The sequence below is a fragment of the Protomyctophum bolini genome, assembly GCF_963924005.1.
Source record: "Protomyctophum bolini genome assembly, chromosome: 11".
Taxonomy (NCBI): Eukaryota; Metazoa; Chordata; class Actinopteri; order Myctophiformes; family Myctophidae; genus Protomyctophum; species Protomyctophum bolini.
The window spans coordinates 35,368,671-35,383,932 of NC_137872.1; the positions used below are offsets into that span (position 1 = coordinate 35,368,671).

Consider the following 15,262-nt stretch of genomic DNA (forward strand, 5'->3'; position numbering starts at 1 on the left):
AACTAAAGCGATGCTTCGGAAATAAACCCAGAGCACAGTGGCTTTCCTTTGTAATGCGAGTAATTAGTGAAGTCTGAAATGTAGAAAGATGAACAAAGTCCCCCAATAAGCCAGGCGTTTCTTTTTGTGTGGGCAGCACAATGAAAACAACTGCACCTCCGACACCTCTGACTCTCTCAGATCTATAGTGATGCTTGACATTGCACTGTTACCCTCTGCTGCCTGAGCCTTTGTACAGTATAGTACTGTAGCTGTATGAATCTCAGAGACACAAATGCAAGTGGTATAGGCTACAGTATGTGTCTGCAATGCTCAAGCACATAGTTGGATTGGGGGTGGGAAGTGAGGACGCTGGCGTCGACTGTTCGCCGCTTCACCTCCCAATGTATGAATGAATGAACCATTGTACCAGCTCAGTGGCCTTGTGGTTAGAGTGTCCGCCCTGAGACTGGGAGGTCGGGGTTCGATCCCCGGCCGGGTCATACCAAAATGCTCTAAAAAATGGGACCCAGTGCCTGCTTGACACTCAGCATCAAGGGTTGGATTGGGGGTGGGAAGTGAGGACGCTGGCGTCGACTGTTCGCCGCTTCACCTCCCAATGTATGAATGAATGAACCATTGTAAAGCGCTTTGAGCACTTGGAAAAGCGCTATGAAAATGCAATTCATTATAGTGGTATACTGTACTGCGCAGACGTTTACGTTAATCAGGGACCTTGCAGGAGATTAGTCAACTAAAATACAAAACGCAATTTGACGTGCTATTCTGAAAATCCAAAAATGTTAATATATTCAACATAGTGTGCTCTGCCGCACTGAAAGTATAACACTTGAACACATCTCCTGGAATTCAATTAGGCTACATGCCAAAGTCGGACTATTCATGAGAAACGCCACTGGCAGAGATGACCCAGACCCAGAGCACAGGCAACACGCAGCAGTCTGAATGACTCTGTTGCGGATCGGCTGATGCCGGCTGATTGTGTTGGAACCTTTCCAGTATCTCTGCTCACACGTTGCTCGTATCTCCGATTGCACGTTGGCCCACAAGAAATCCAGCGCAGCGATAGTTCATTGAGACACGGAAGGCGGAAGGTTTATTCTCTATCAGTAATTCATTCCGTTCCTTTAACACTAGCGTGTCTAAGCGGTCCATCTGACCGATTTTGAGATTTTTAAGTGGATTTTCTTTGCCCATGAAGTTCTGAGAAAGTTCCCCTTGCATGACCTTTTCTAAATATTCGATTGAAAGCCTGCATTCCATTTCCAACTAGTTCAATCATATATGTTTGGCTGGTTAACTTGGAATTTGTTTACTACGTTGATAAGATAATAGGAATAGGAATACAATGATTATTATTATCCATGATGAGGGATGTTATTGAATGCTCGGTTAGACTCGACCGACATTTCCTTTCCATGGAGCGAGAATGCGTGCCGATGCGATTCCAAATAAAAATGACAGTGTTTGAAATCATTCCAACCAGATAGACCTACCGAACCTCTAAATGTTTTGTCAGTCAAAAGATGACAGTTCTGTCCGTCCTTCGTCTGTAAACTTTTCTGCAAGTGACGTGGAACTGATCTGCAATTCTGCCTGCACGCAAGCCAAGGCTCTTTCTTTTTTTCTCTCTCTCCCTCTCTCTGCTATAAACCTTCTGCTGCGAACCTCTCTGCTGCCACAATAAATCAAATATAAATATATAAATTATCGATCATAGGCGGCGGGTATGTAAGGCTAGACAAGGCTTGGCCTTCCCAAGAATTATGCTGGGTATTTTATATATATATATGTGCACAGCATTATATAGAAGGCTAGTGTGTGTGTGTGTGTGTGTGTGTGTGTGTGTGTGTGTGTGTGTGTGTGTGTGTGTGTGTGTTGTCGCTGCCCCCTGGTGATCGCTGATCAGGTAGCCTAATCAGCAGATTGGCTACTTGGTATGTCTGTAAACCTCGTCCTTCCAGTCGCTTTGAAGCAAACAGTAGCGCGCGCTGGTTTGTTTTGGAAAACAGCAAAACGTAAAATGGATATAGCCTACGCCCTACGGTCTTTTTCAAGGCAAAGATAAAGTAATTCAGAAGAAGAAGCTGTGGGTCGGCTGTCAGCACTCGGCAGCACCAGTGCCCGCACGTTTCACAGTTCACAACACTGACACGTTCAGCGGAGTGGCTGCTGTCTCTGCGCCGTCTGTGAAGAGCCATGAGCCGGGAGGGGCAGCAACACACTGACTCCAGACTTTGAGAAAAAGACCCATATCGGCCAAAGTATCCCAACACGATGCCCAGGGAACTAAAAGTTAGATGCAGTGGCTATAATTGGGTCAAGGGTGTGGCATTCGTGAGCAATGGTGTACAAGATTGGTAATACATTGGTCAAAGTAACTCATTTTTAGACCACCTGGGGGATCGTCTAAACGCAATTCTAGCCTACCCAAAGGTAAAACAAAGTCGGACAGTGTTTTATCCGCTCCCAAACTTTTTTGGGAGAAATAAACGGACATTGTTATTTCTGCAAACCGCATATGACAAATATAACCTCCAAAACAACATTTAGTCTACATGTTGTGAGTAGCCTACATTAATACATTATTAACATTATTAATGAGGAATTAGTTGGAATGAACATTTAGAAGACAATGGCAAGCCGTCAACGGTTGCAGGCACTGCAGGGAGAGGTGTGAATAATCATTAGACGAGTGGAGGAGAGAGTGGCCACTCAAATCGCATGAAAAACACGGTCATCTTGACCTTTTCATAGTAGATGAGATGAGTTCAGACATGCTAGTGTTAAATCAGCAGTCTCTCTACATGTCAACTCCCTCACTCTCATTGTCTGCCAGCTAACTCACTCACGCCCACATTCATGCATTTAAGCAGTCACTAGCTGTTGCCTGTTACCTACCAGACAGGCGTGGCCGTTTTCTGCTGTCTGCCGGCGTCTTTTCCGGGTTTTTAGACAGCTGGTGGATGGAAATGAAGGAAAAGACGCCAGCAGACAGCGGAAAACGGCCGCGCCTGTCTGCTCAGGTCTGGAAACACTGACTACACTGTCCTCCGTCTTCATGCTAGCTGACTGTCTCTGTTGTTTAGATGTCAGCATAAAAATGTCCTCCACCTCCTCCTCCCTGTGGCAATATTTCTGTAATGGGTGATTCTGTGATTATAAACGTGATTCATGGAATATACTGTATGTGGTATCTAGTTATGTTATGGGTATCTCTGATTATAACGTGTTTACTGATTGTATTATGATCACGTGATATGTTATCTATGTGGTATATGGATGCATTGAAAGTTATGTTGTTATGCTCTGCTCTGGGGTTTGTTGTTGATATCAGAGCTGTGTCTCGGTTCACAGACAATCTGAGATATCAAATGTGATATGATATCCGATGATATGAAGAGCAGAGCCACACCACACCAGAGCCACACCAGAGCCACACCACCATACTAAATGCAACTGTTATGCACATGTTGTTCCCCCTCTCTTTCTGTCTCAGTCTCCCTGTCTCTCACACGCACACAAACTCGTAACTTGTGACTTTGGGATAACTGGACACCTTGCATGTGAAACAGCTCTGGCAATTATCAAGGGGCTTCCTGTTAACCAGCGTCGCTGTTTCTGCTCTTTATAAGCAACTTTAGGGCTTGCTTTTCTGTAAAGTCACTTGTAAATAATGAGTTGGGCTAAAGTCCAAAATAAACATTGATTTAATTGACCACTATAATATTCACGTTGCAGCTGATGCTACGTTTAACAGCTCAACTGTGGGGCTTTCTTGGATGGCTGTTTGACACTACGCTGCAAATGGCCACGCACGCGTGTCTAAAAGCAACCCGACATAAGAACACAGAACACGGGTGGATAATAAGAACCAACCAGCTTCTGTCATTTCGGAGGTTTCACGCTGTGAATAACTCACTATCGCCGTCTCCTCTGCTTTCCTCTCCACTCTGTAACAATCTGGCATCGCTAAGGGTTTGCGAAGAATGGAGGCCGAAGTGCGAGAGGGGCTGTAAGCAAAAAGAGTGAGTGGGTCATTAGCTCGTCGTGTTCCCAGCTTCAGTTTGATGTTACCTCGACATGCCTCATTAAACCTGTATGCTGTGCTGTAGTTAACATTACGCGATGCAGGGACACATTCACTAGGCACGGGAACATGCAGGAGTGAGGGGGCTGCTGTTGCCTTGATTCCCAGTTACTGTTTACCGTGTGTGTGTGTGTGTGTGTGTGTGTGTGTGTGTGTGTGTGTGTGTGTGTGTGTGTGTGTGTGTGTGTGTGTGTGTGTGTGTGTGTGTGTGTGTGTGTGTGTGTGTGTGTGTGCGTGTGCGGTGTCAATAGAACCAACATAATTGTTATTGAGAAGTAAAACGTCTGATAACCGTGTAGCTCAGTAGAAAGAGAAGGTGGTGGGTGGGGCGCGGAAATAAAACGAGAGAGAGAGCTACTGACTTTAATTGAGTTTGTTTGAGGGACACTTTCCAGCGCCTGCAGCACTACAACAAAACAACCAGCCAGATCAGCAGGCCAGAGAGAAAAGTGATTCATGCTTTTGGCCTTGGACCTAAAGTGTGCGTGCGTGTGTGTGCGGAGCGCGTGTGCGTGTGTGTGCGGTGCGCGTGTGCGTGTGTGTGCGGTGCGCGTGTGCGTGTGTGCTGACCTCACTTGTTTGTGAACACTGGATAAAGTGGAGGAGGGAGAGGTCCATATTATTGCATAACACTGAGAGCTGTGTTGTGTGGTGTTCTGATGCTGTAGTGTACACAACCTCAGGGCCGGCCTGTCAATGTTTGAGAGGCTCCCTGAACTGGCTTTACCACCAACCCCACTGACTGCACTGTACTGCAGTTCCACTTCAACTAGCCCATCTGTGTTGTATAGCTCTGCTATTTTCACTATATTGACGTGTCCAAAGTTGTACTGCCAGGGGTAAAGTAGCCAGCCGGCCCTCCAAAATTGCTCCACTTCGAATGGAGGTCATGGAGAAACTTAGCAGCTCACTCGCTGCCTGGGGCATGGCTAAACTGTGAATGAGAGAGAGAGATCCTACTCCTACTCCCTCACAGTGAGAGCTCATCTGACTTATTCTGTCCTGTTTCAAACCAAATGAGATTGAACAATTTATAACTATCAGCTAAATTGGAAGGTACTTTCTTCATTTATTTTTTACATTCCTTTAGGTATGCACTTTAGACTGAGGGTATGTAATGTGTGTAATGTAAGTAATGTGGGAACGCCTATGAGTGGCAAAAAACTACTTTCTAGCCTCGACAGCCCATACATCCAAACAGAAAAGTCCTATCTGATTGTATTAAATGACATTAAACTACATTAAGCTCACTTTGCCACTCGATTTTCCATTCACTTTATGCATGCGCATACCCTGCCCTCTATATACACAAACACTATACTCATAACAGCCGCTTTTGTTGGCGTGAAGTCAGTTGCTGCAGTTGCCTTGTTTACTTCACTGAGTAGTAAATTTAATGTGGACTCTATTGACGTGCGCACCTGGGAGCAGATGTGCGCATCTATGGAATGGCTTAACCCTCTAACACCCGCATTAATTTCTACTTGCAAAAAAATGATTTCAACCTTACTACTACTTTGTACTACTAGGACTGACACAAAAAAAGATGTTAAAAAAAATAAACAAATAAAGTTTGATGAAAATTTTATAATAATTATATAATAATTATATAATAATATAATAAATTAATAATTTACATTTGGGGATATCTTTCACAATAATGAATAAAACATGTTCTAGACATTCTAATGATCACAAAAAAACATATATTACAATTATTTTACCTACTTTTAATTAGGGTAAAGGTCAAAAGTCTTAGGTTAAAAAAAAATCAAAATCGCTTCCAGACATTTTTTATTTGTGTGAATTTCAGCCTCTGTGGGGGGTGTTTATATGCAAATATCATGACCAATGGCATTGAAATGGCATTGCAATGAACATCACTGATGACGTTTAGGTGAAAAAAGAACAGAAAAAAATAATAATAATTTAGTAATTAATTAAATTAAATTTGTTGCAAAAAAAAGCAACTCTGGGTGCTAGAGGGTTAACCTCGGATTCAAACTTGAAACCTGAGGTTAGTATTAAAGTAGTTAAGGGCCATCCACACCAAGCACAAATATATGATTGTTGGTTCATCGCTGTCGACAACATAGTTGAGGCATGGACTCTGCCATCCACTTTAGTTAAAACGATCTTTAAAACGTCATCTTAGTTGTAAATATAGAAGAATTACTAGAAAAAAGAAGCGCTGCAGGGATCAGTCATGGCTCTTATAGATAGGTGCTCTTTGGTGATGCGGGTGCAGTAGGAACATAATGAACTATAAAAGGTTTTCAAAGAAGTACTGCTTAATTCCCAAAAGGTGTAGACTTGCAAAGAAAAGTCTTTGACAGGGAATGATGTATAAGTGTGTGCGCGTGTGCGACAGTGCGTGTGCGTGTGTGTGTGTGTGTGTGTGTGTGTTGTGCACGCACGACGCACATGCACATGCACATTGCATTTGGAAAAAAGCTATTTGACAGCCTGTTGGAATGTTGGTCCTACTGTAGCCTTAAAGGGATAGTTCCGATTTTTTTAACTTAAGCTCTATGAAATACTTGCCATTAATATAGTGGTTGCAACTGTATTAATTGATTGCCGGTGTCCCGTGGTGGGAGTGCTCCTCTGGTTTTGGTCAATATTAAGTAGTTCCGGTCATTTTGTGGGGGGCACTGGGGCCACGCAGTAAAAGTAAATGAATTCACAAAACGAACGTAATTTGTATTGTTGACCTATTTCTAAAATATAAGCGCAACTTTCGTTCAACTTTGACCTTTGATCTTTCACATGGAACTATTTTTCGGGCGTAGTGATATGGACACCGTGTGATAGAGGGTGTAAAAAATGACTCTGGCAATCAATTAATACAGTTGCAGCCACTATATTAATGGCAAGTATTTCATACAGCTTAAGTTTAAAAAAAAAAAAACTATCCCTTTAATGACCTTCAGCCTGCCTGATGGAAGGGTCTCGAACAGGTGGTGTCCGAGGTGTGTCCTTGAAGGTCTTTGAGGCCCACTTGTGGAGACGGCTTGAGTGGATAATGTCACTCAGGTGTGGCAGTGGAGGGCTGATGATCCACTGCGCTGTCTGAACCACCCACCTCATGGTCTTTGCTCTCTCTGCAGCAGTGCAGCTGGAGTACCAGACTGAGCAAGCACAAGTCAGGATACTCTCCATGGTAGAAGCTGATGATGTAGGATGGACAAAGATTATTAACGAATCATGCTGGTATGGATTAAATTTTAAACAACCATACGAAACGAAATGACAATACATACAACCAAAACAAAACAAGACAATATACATGACAAATACACACAAGGGAAGATATCTGCCTCTCTTCTCTATTGATGATCGGAAAAGATGTTTTAAAATGAAAATGTCCAGCACCTCCTGCTGGCAAAAGCTGTGCAGGGTGCTTAGAATAGTCTTTTACAGGTGGGTGTTGCTTCATTGTGACTGTGTTCACAATACAGTACATATTTGTGCCTCCTCACTGGCACAAATAGGTGTGACCATATCTCCCCAGTCCTCGCCTCCCTCCACTGGCTCCCTGTCCGTTTTATAGGATTGATTTTAAGATTTTAACGTTTGTTTTTAAAAGCCCAAAATGACCTGTCCCCTCCGTATTTGGTGGAATTGATCAATCCATATGTCCCAACAAGAGCCCTGAGATCGGCTAACCAGTCTCTCCTGATTGTGCCCGATACACATTTCAGGACCAAAGGAGACCGCGCTTTTGCTGTTTGGCCGGACCCAGTCTCTGGAATGCCCTGCCGCGTCATTTCCTAATTAAGTTTACCATGTCCTTTATAGCCTACCTATGCACTATGTTCCCATGCACTTATGGAATTGCCTTTTATTTTGATATATTGTTCTGTTCTGTTCATTTTTTATATAATGCTTTTCCTTCCTTTTTATTTTTTTGCTTTCACTTATCTTCCTATCCTCTTCTTTTGCCTCGATGTATGCTTTTATGCTCTGTGATGTGAAGCACTTTGCGAATGCGAAAACGCACGCAGGGTGGGCAATATCTCACAACGGGTAAGGGCTAGTACTGTTAATACAATAGCTTAACATTTTATATTTATCCGAATAATTAATCACTATACTGTGGTAATGAATGAATGAATGAATGACCTTTATTTATATAGCACCCTTCTCAGCACGAGTGCACAGGGTGCTTTACAATAATACAAAAATAAAACAACTATAACAACAGCAGGCAGCCATTATCACAGAGTAAACAGTGAAAACATAGCATCAAAAGGACAATAAGAACACACAGATAAAAACACAAACAGTAGAAAGTCAAGTGTTATAGGTGACTAAAAGCCTGTCTGAACATACACGTTTTCAATTGTTTCTTAAAAGAGGCCTCAGAAAGGACAGTTCTTAAGTCCAGGAATGAAAGGATCAGCATTTTCGTCTGTTCAGAAGATCACCTGTGTCGTTTCCTTGGGGCAGAACTCTATTAAAGGGACACTTCACCCTTTTTGCAAAAATATATATGTTAATGACGTTTAGAAGCTTTAGATCACTTTCCTGGGGGTATTTATGTGTGTAATATGTGGTTTTAGATATTTTAGATTGTATTAGTGAGCCTGTTGTCTCTGATGGACATGGACACTGGGCTCACTTCCTTCCTGGACTACAATTCCCATAATTATTTGGTGCACTGCTCCTCCTTGTGGATAGGGGGGAGAGCTGTCTTACTGAGACAACATGTAGTCCAGGAAGGAAGTGAGCCCAGTGTCCATGGCATCAGAGACAACAGGCTCACTGCTACAATCTAAAATATCTAAAACCACATATTACACACATAAATACCCCCAGGAAAGTGTTCTAAAGCTTCTAAACATCATTAACATATATTTTTTTGCAAAAAGGGTGAAGTGTCCCTTTAAACAGAAAATGCATTTTCAATTTTGGGATACCAATTTGATCCAATGAACTCAGACAGCATACTGTCTGAGTTCAGAAGCTGATGAATGGTTTACTCTCTCCTAATTGGCTGAAATGTTGCCAACCTACCTGAAAATGTATTTGCTGTTTATTAAAGAGCTGGAGAGATGGGGAGACTCCTGTTAGGCTGTTACTGAACAAATGCTCTACACTATAGAGCGTTTGTAATCATTGCTATAGAGTCTATAGCAATGATTACTATCAGAATATTGTGTGTTAACCTTTTGACAAAAACTTTTTTTTAACATATTTTTTAGTGTCAGTCCTAGTAGTAGAAAGTAGTAGTAAGGTTGAAATCTATTTTTTGCAAGTAGAAATTAATGCGGGTGTTAGAGGGTTAACCAAAACATATCACTTACCCTACCTTTAATAATAATGTCTTATCAGTATGATCTATTAAAAGTATTGTTAAGTATGGATATCCTTATCTGATATAAAGTATTGTTAAAGGTGATATAGGCAAGTTTTCAGCCAAAAATCAACATATTTATCTATCTATATTTGTGGCCTTATTCCCTCTATCTTCCCCTATATTTTGATGCTGAGCTGCTGCCCTGTAGACATACACTCTCCCTTTGTCTCCCTCTATGTGTTTGTATCTGTTTATATCCACTGTTGTTTATGTCGCGGGACGGAAGCGTCGTGTTGGGAGGAGGGTCTGTGTGGGGGGTGACGCGGAGTCTTAGCCAATTGCAGCGCGAGACTGTGACTGTGTGTTCGACCCAGCAGTATTATAATGAAAACGCAATGCGATTTCATTGCAACTTGCAATGAAATCGCATTGGTGAAACTAAGATATGGGGATAATATTATACTTGCAATTTGCAAGTATAATATTATCCCCATATCTTAGTTTCACCATTGTTCATGTGAAATAGTATGTTTATGATGTAATATGTAAGCCTGTTGAAATTATGAGAATCGCTATGTATAGCGCATGGTTTGGTGGTCCGGCCGGCTTGAAGCTTGCATTCAACCCGTGCTCGCCAACGGTGACAAGCCGTCGCTGATCATCATAGCGATGAATAACCGTGGACAAAGTAGTTCACATGAACGATGCTGTAGTGGCTGGGGCATTTGAGGGGCAATATGTTTTATATGCACGATTACAAATGAAAGATAATTGAATAGAGAGCCAGTGAGTCTGCTCCACTACTTCCTACTTCCTCATTTGCGGGACTCGTCGTGTCAGTCTTGTGATATTGTGATTACGCTACAGTTACCCTTAAAAAAACATGTCAACTCAATGTCATTGTTGTAACTATGATATCGATAGAAATTCATAATTTTTTAATGTCATATTTAGCCATACGAGCGCAATATCCATAGCGTCCCTCCCAGCAGCAACAACAACCCCATAGCCTGAAGTGACCTGGCTCAGCCAATAGAATGACGGGGGGAGGGGGGTGGAGCTAGATTTTAATTTGTTTGGAAACACTCGATCAATTCTGTGTACAAACACTGAAAACTTGCCTATATCACCTTTAAGTCCTCAAAGTATATTGGAGATTTCCACTTTCATATGCAAGGGAGGTGTTATGAGTGACTTCTAGCTCAAACTCAAATTCACTTTGAGTTATGATGGATGTTTTAAATTGAGAAAGTGACTATCTACATATTGAAGTGTAATAGTGTATAAATTTAAATTAGAAAGAAGACAGACTGTATAATGCCTTTCTGCAGTTTGGCAGCTGTCATCCTTCTGCATTGAAAATGGTCTAGCAATGAGCATAGCCACCTTTTAATATTTAGACTTGGATGAGGTATCTGAAACACGGCCAAAAGTCTCAGTGAAAGCATAGAGGTTATGTGGGACATTGTTGGAGTACACTCTGCATCAGCCAAACTGAAAATTGAAAGTCTTTTGAAAGTCTTCCTAGATTGAGTTACAAACTTATGTGTTCTAAATTAAATCTGTTGAAGCGAAAAAGAGATTCACAGATTTTGTCACTGTCATGCTATGATTATATTTACTCACTAACCCCATGAGGTAAAAGTTATGGGCAGAATCAACATTTAAGAATGGAGTGCTGTGATTTTTGTTGTTTATGAGGTGACAGTAGTTCATTAGACCCCTTGGTGTGGTTGTTATGTACAATGATGTCTCCCCTTTGCATTTAGGGTTTCTTCCTGGAGGCTGAAACCTTGACTAACAGTCAAACGTGTCAATGAAAAAAAAACTTAGTTTGAAGTTTATTGGTTGGGTGGTTCTTTAGACCAAGCAAAGGACAGATACACATACGCAGATAGATTTGCATAATTTCTAGAAGTAGAAGAGAATGTGCTATATAGCAAAGATGATACATTTCCAAATGCAATGTGCATGTTGCTACTTGCTAGACATCAACAAATATAGTTTGAGTGAATAAAAATACACGCACAACTCTCGATTTGAGGGCTGCATATAAGTGGCCCGAACTGCTATTCTTCTAGACTTAAATACCCATACTGTTACAACTTAAGAATGTGTCGTTTGCTTCCGATTGCTTCGATTTACGAGGTATCTCTTAGTTGGTAGCAAATTCTGCTTCGTACTGGACACCATACCATAACTTGGATGAATGACACTATTACTGAAGGCGTTCCATGCCGTGGCAATGTTTCAAACAATACTCCTCCAAAAGGGCTCATGCTGCAGAGCGAGGGGGAATCACTTATGCCGAGGCATGGGAGACGTGTGCTATAAAACAGTCCTGTGACATCCAAATTGCCGGGGAATGATTCTACTCTTTATGGGGCCGTTCTCAGAGTGATGAAGCAACATCTGCCAACGCTTGCACTGACGTCTCAACATAAACCAGCTTTTCCTCTCTGTCTCTGTGGCGTCGTCTTATCTCCTCTCCTCGTTCTCTCTCTCCTCTGCCCTGCCCTGCATCTCTAGTTCTTTGTAGTGTATATCCATCCGTCTGACCTCCATCTGGCTGCTCTGGCCATCTATTTTCTCGTGTCATCTCTGGGGGTTTTGTCAAGCGTCATGAATTCCCCCCCCGCCTCGCCCTTCTCTCATTCTCGCTCTAGCTTTCTATATCCACAGCTATAGTGCCTTTAGTAACCTTGTTTGGTTGTGAACTGATTTGAATCTGGGTGAAATGGAATAGTTGATATTGATGTACTATAAGGAGCAGGCAAGACTTTAATAAACGGTGAAGCTCTGTTGAACACAGTCCCCCAGGTCTCCATACTGGCTCCCCTCCTTTTTTAACTAACTAACTAACATAGGGATGCCAGGGTCCATGTGATTAAGGTGGCACACAACATGCTACACCGTACACCGTACTCCGTACTCTGTGTGTGTGTGTGTGTGTGTGTGTGTGTGTGTGTGTGTGTGTGTGTGTGTGTGTGTGTCATGAGAGGATCCTCTTTTAATACCGTCCTGCTCTCACAATGATCTATTTGCAAGCCAAGCCGAGTCAGCGACATTGCCAAGGTTTTACTATACTAAACTAAACAGGCCTTTCAGGAGGAGATACTGTGTTAATGTGTACTCACTATCAGCACTGTGTCCTGTTCACTTTTCATTCGTTGGATAGTGCAGCCAACTCTTTAACCCTGCTGACCCCGTGTGAGAGACTGCAGCGTTTGTTACTAATACTCTATGCATTCAGAGTATGTGTTTTAGCGACGTCTTTCTGGAGTTATTTACAGCAAAAATGAAATGACAAAGAAATAAATAAATCCGCTGCAGAAGGTAAAAAGAGCAAATAAAGGGGCATTGATAATAATGGCATAATATAATGAATTTAATTTGAGCTATATAAACTCAAAGAGGAAAGAAAGCTGTATGACAATGATTTTTGTGTACAGTACGTATAGCCTACACATAAGTCATAGTGCAACCTACAGTAGTTGAAGGATTCCAGCTGAAGAGGCCAGTCCATCGTCAGTGTGAGCGTGTGATTTAGATCATGGGTTTTCAACTGGTGGTCCGTGAAGGTATTGCATGTGGTCCCAGTGAGTGACCATGCATTTAGTAATGTAGGAAAGTGAAGATTTTGTATTTTAATTTATCCTATTGCCCACAAGTTGAGAAAAAATGTAAATGACGTGGTGACATAATGATGTCAGTTACTGGGAAGTCGGACGTGAAGAACTTCCACAGAAAAGGGAGTTAGAATCCTGCATAATTAATTGCATGTGTCTGCTCGCTCATACATACAGTAAGTTACAATGAACAGCAACATGAGTTTAATATGGAAGGTTAATTCATTTGTAGATCTTCTATTTTTGGATAATGTTGACAAACCTTGCCAAACTTATCTTTTGTGGGTCTCTGGCACAAAACTATTTCCAAAGGAGTAGGAGGTCCTACACTATATAGGACATGCACACAAGCAGCCAGCCTTATAACATGCAGCTTTGATAACCAAACACTGCATTGTGACCGTGTGGCTTTGTTCACAGACAGCGCTAACATGGGAGGCCACACCGTTATTATAGATGGGCTCTTTATCAGTTGGCATTTGGGGTGGAGGTTAAATGGCCCTCTCGAGATGCCATAGTAGAGAATATAGGACTTGGTTTTGTATAGGATTTATTACTTTAATGTAATTCTAGGCCTATGCAGTCAGCATCAGAATTTACTACTGCAGTGTTTGATCAAACCTGATGCCGTGCATGTACGTATGTGTGTCCATGTGGGACTTTAGCCTCGGAAACCCAGACGTTTTATTTAGTGGGACTTATAGGTGTTATTATTATTTAATAGGCCTATAGTTAGCGGCCAGACGCTCGGAGGCAGAACACCCCACCGAACATTGTTTTGGTGTATTACTGAAACAAGCATGGGCAAGTAAAGGAAAGCGATTTGCAATAGAAATATTTATCACAGAGAATTATTTTGCTTTTTAATAAAAAAAAGTTCCTCTTTTTTTTCCCCCACACAAAACATTCACGTGTGAGTTGGCTATGACAGCACGACCTCCATTTATGTTGTCCTTTTATTTATGCTCCTCTGACTTTATCTTGATCTGCTTCCATGAAAAGGGTAGGGCTGTCAGTTTCTCCGCAGGTATAAATTTGCCAGTCGCTTCTCTCTCCACTCAGCCCATTGTGCAGTTTTCGTTCAGAAAGATAACATTGCGGGGGTTGACGGGTTGATTTGAATGACGGCGTCTCTGAGCGTTCCTGTCTCCCGCAGTGGGCCTGTACGGTGTCACCAAGTACGGCACTGCGAGCTTGTGCAGCTGCAATTTTAGATTAATTTTGTCTTTTATATATATATATATATATCTAGTTTGAATTCTGTTTAATAATTTTCCTTTTTTTCATCCGTTTAAAAAATAAATAATAATAAATTGTTTTTACACAAATCTAATCTTCCGAGATCAATTTGGGGCAGGGACGAATAGTTTTCATAATCCTCATGGGGGCCCGTATATTTTATATACTGTACAAAATGTAAGCTGCATATTCTGTACTGCACTAGTACTGTACTACTACAAAAAATTGGCCCTTCACCAATAGACTCCTTAAAGCACGCTACTGTAGATGCACACAGCTTCCTCACCTTTTGGAAAATAGTAGTTACTGTCATTTAAAATGTAAAATTGGCTATTTTGGAAAACAGTTTATGAATATGCCATTGGAGTCACAATGACAAACAGGAAATTATAAATACATTTTTATTTTTGTATTCTATTTGAGCACTCACACACCTTTTAAATGCTTCTGCCTAACAGTCCCCATGACCACCGTTTCACCTTCTCCTCAATTGAGAAATGACAATTCAAGAATATAACTCCAAAATATTCTTTCATGAACGGAAATGACAAACAAACATTTGGGGGTTAGCATTCAACAATTTTATTGTAGAAAGAGTTGTCTGTCTTGAAGAAAATAAGATGGAAGGAGTATATATATCTCTCAACATGTCAATGCCACCGGGTCTTGTTTCCTCTCTTGAGCTGAAGTTAAGATCCAGGCAATTTCTGCTGAGGAAATAGAATCTGTCAGCGCAGACATTTGGGCTGGTAGGAGGTAGCTGACAGCACCTGGGGTTTACCCTGGTGGTTGTTTGACATTGACATAAATTGGACTGGTGGCAGATTCTCGAGTCCCTAGAGGGAATCATGCTCTCCGTCTGAATTTTGAATATTGTTTTTCTACAGGTACAGTAATAGTTTGCCGAAATCGTGTGTGGGGAGGATTCTCGGAATGAGCCTGTTGTACACAGTGTAATACATGTCATCCCTCACAGCAAGAAGGCATGCCCCGTAGTCTTCT

General features: G+C 41.7%; 1 protein-coding gene across 1 annotated transcript in view; it reads left to right on the plus strand.

Annotated features, from left to right (window-relative positions):
• The window catches only part of asic2 (acid-sensing (proton-gated) ion channel 2), a gene marked incomplete at its 5' end in the record, with an annotated part of 387,423 nt that overhangs the window by 126,130 nt on the left and 246,031 nt on the right, over positions 1-15,262 (plus strand). The gene's annotated exons all lie outside the window — the stretch shown is intronic.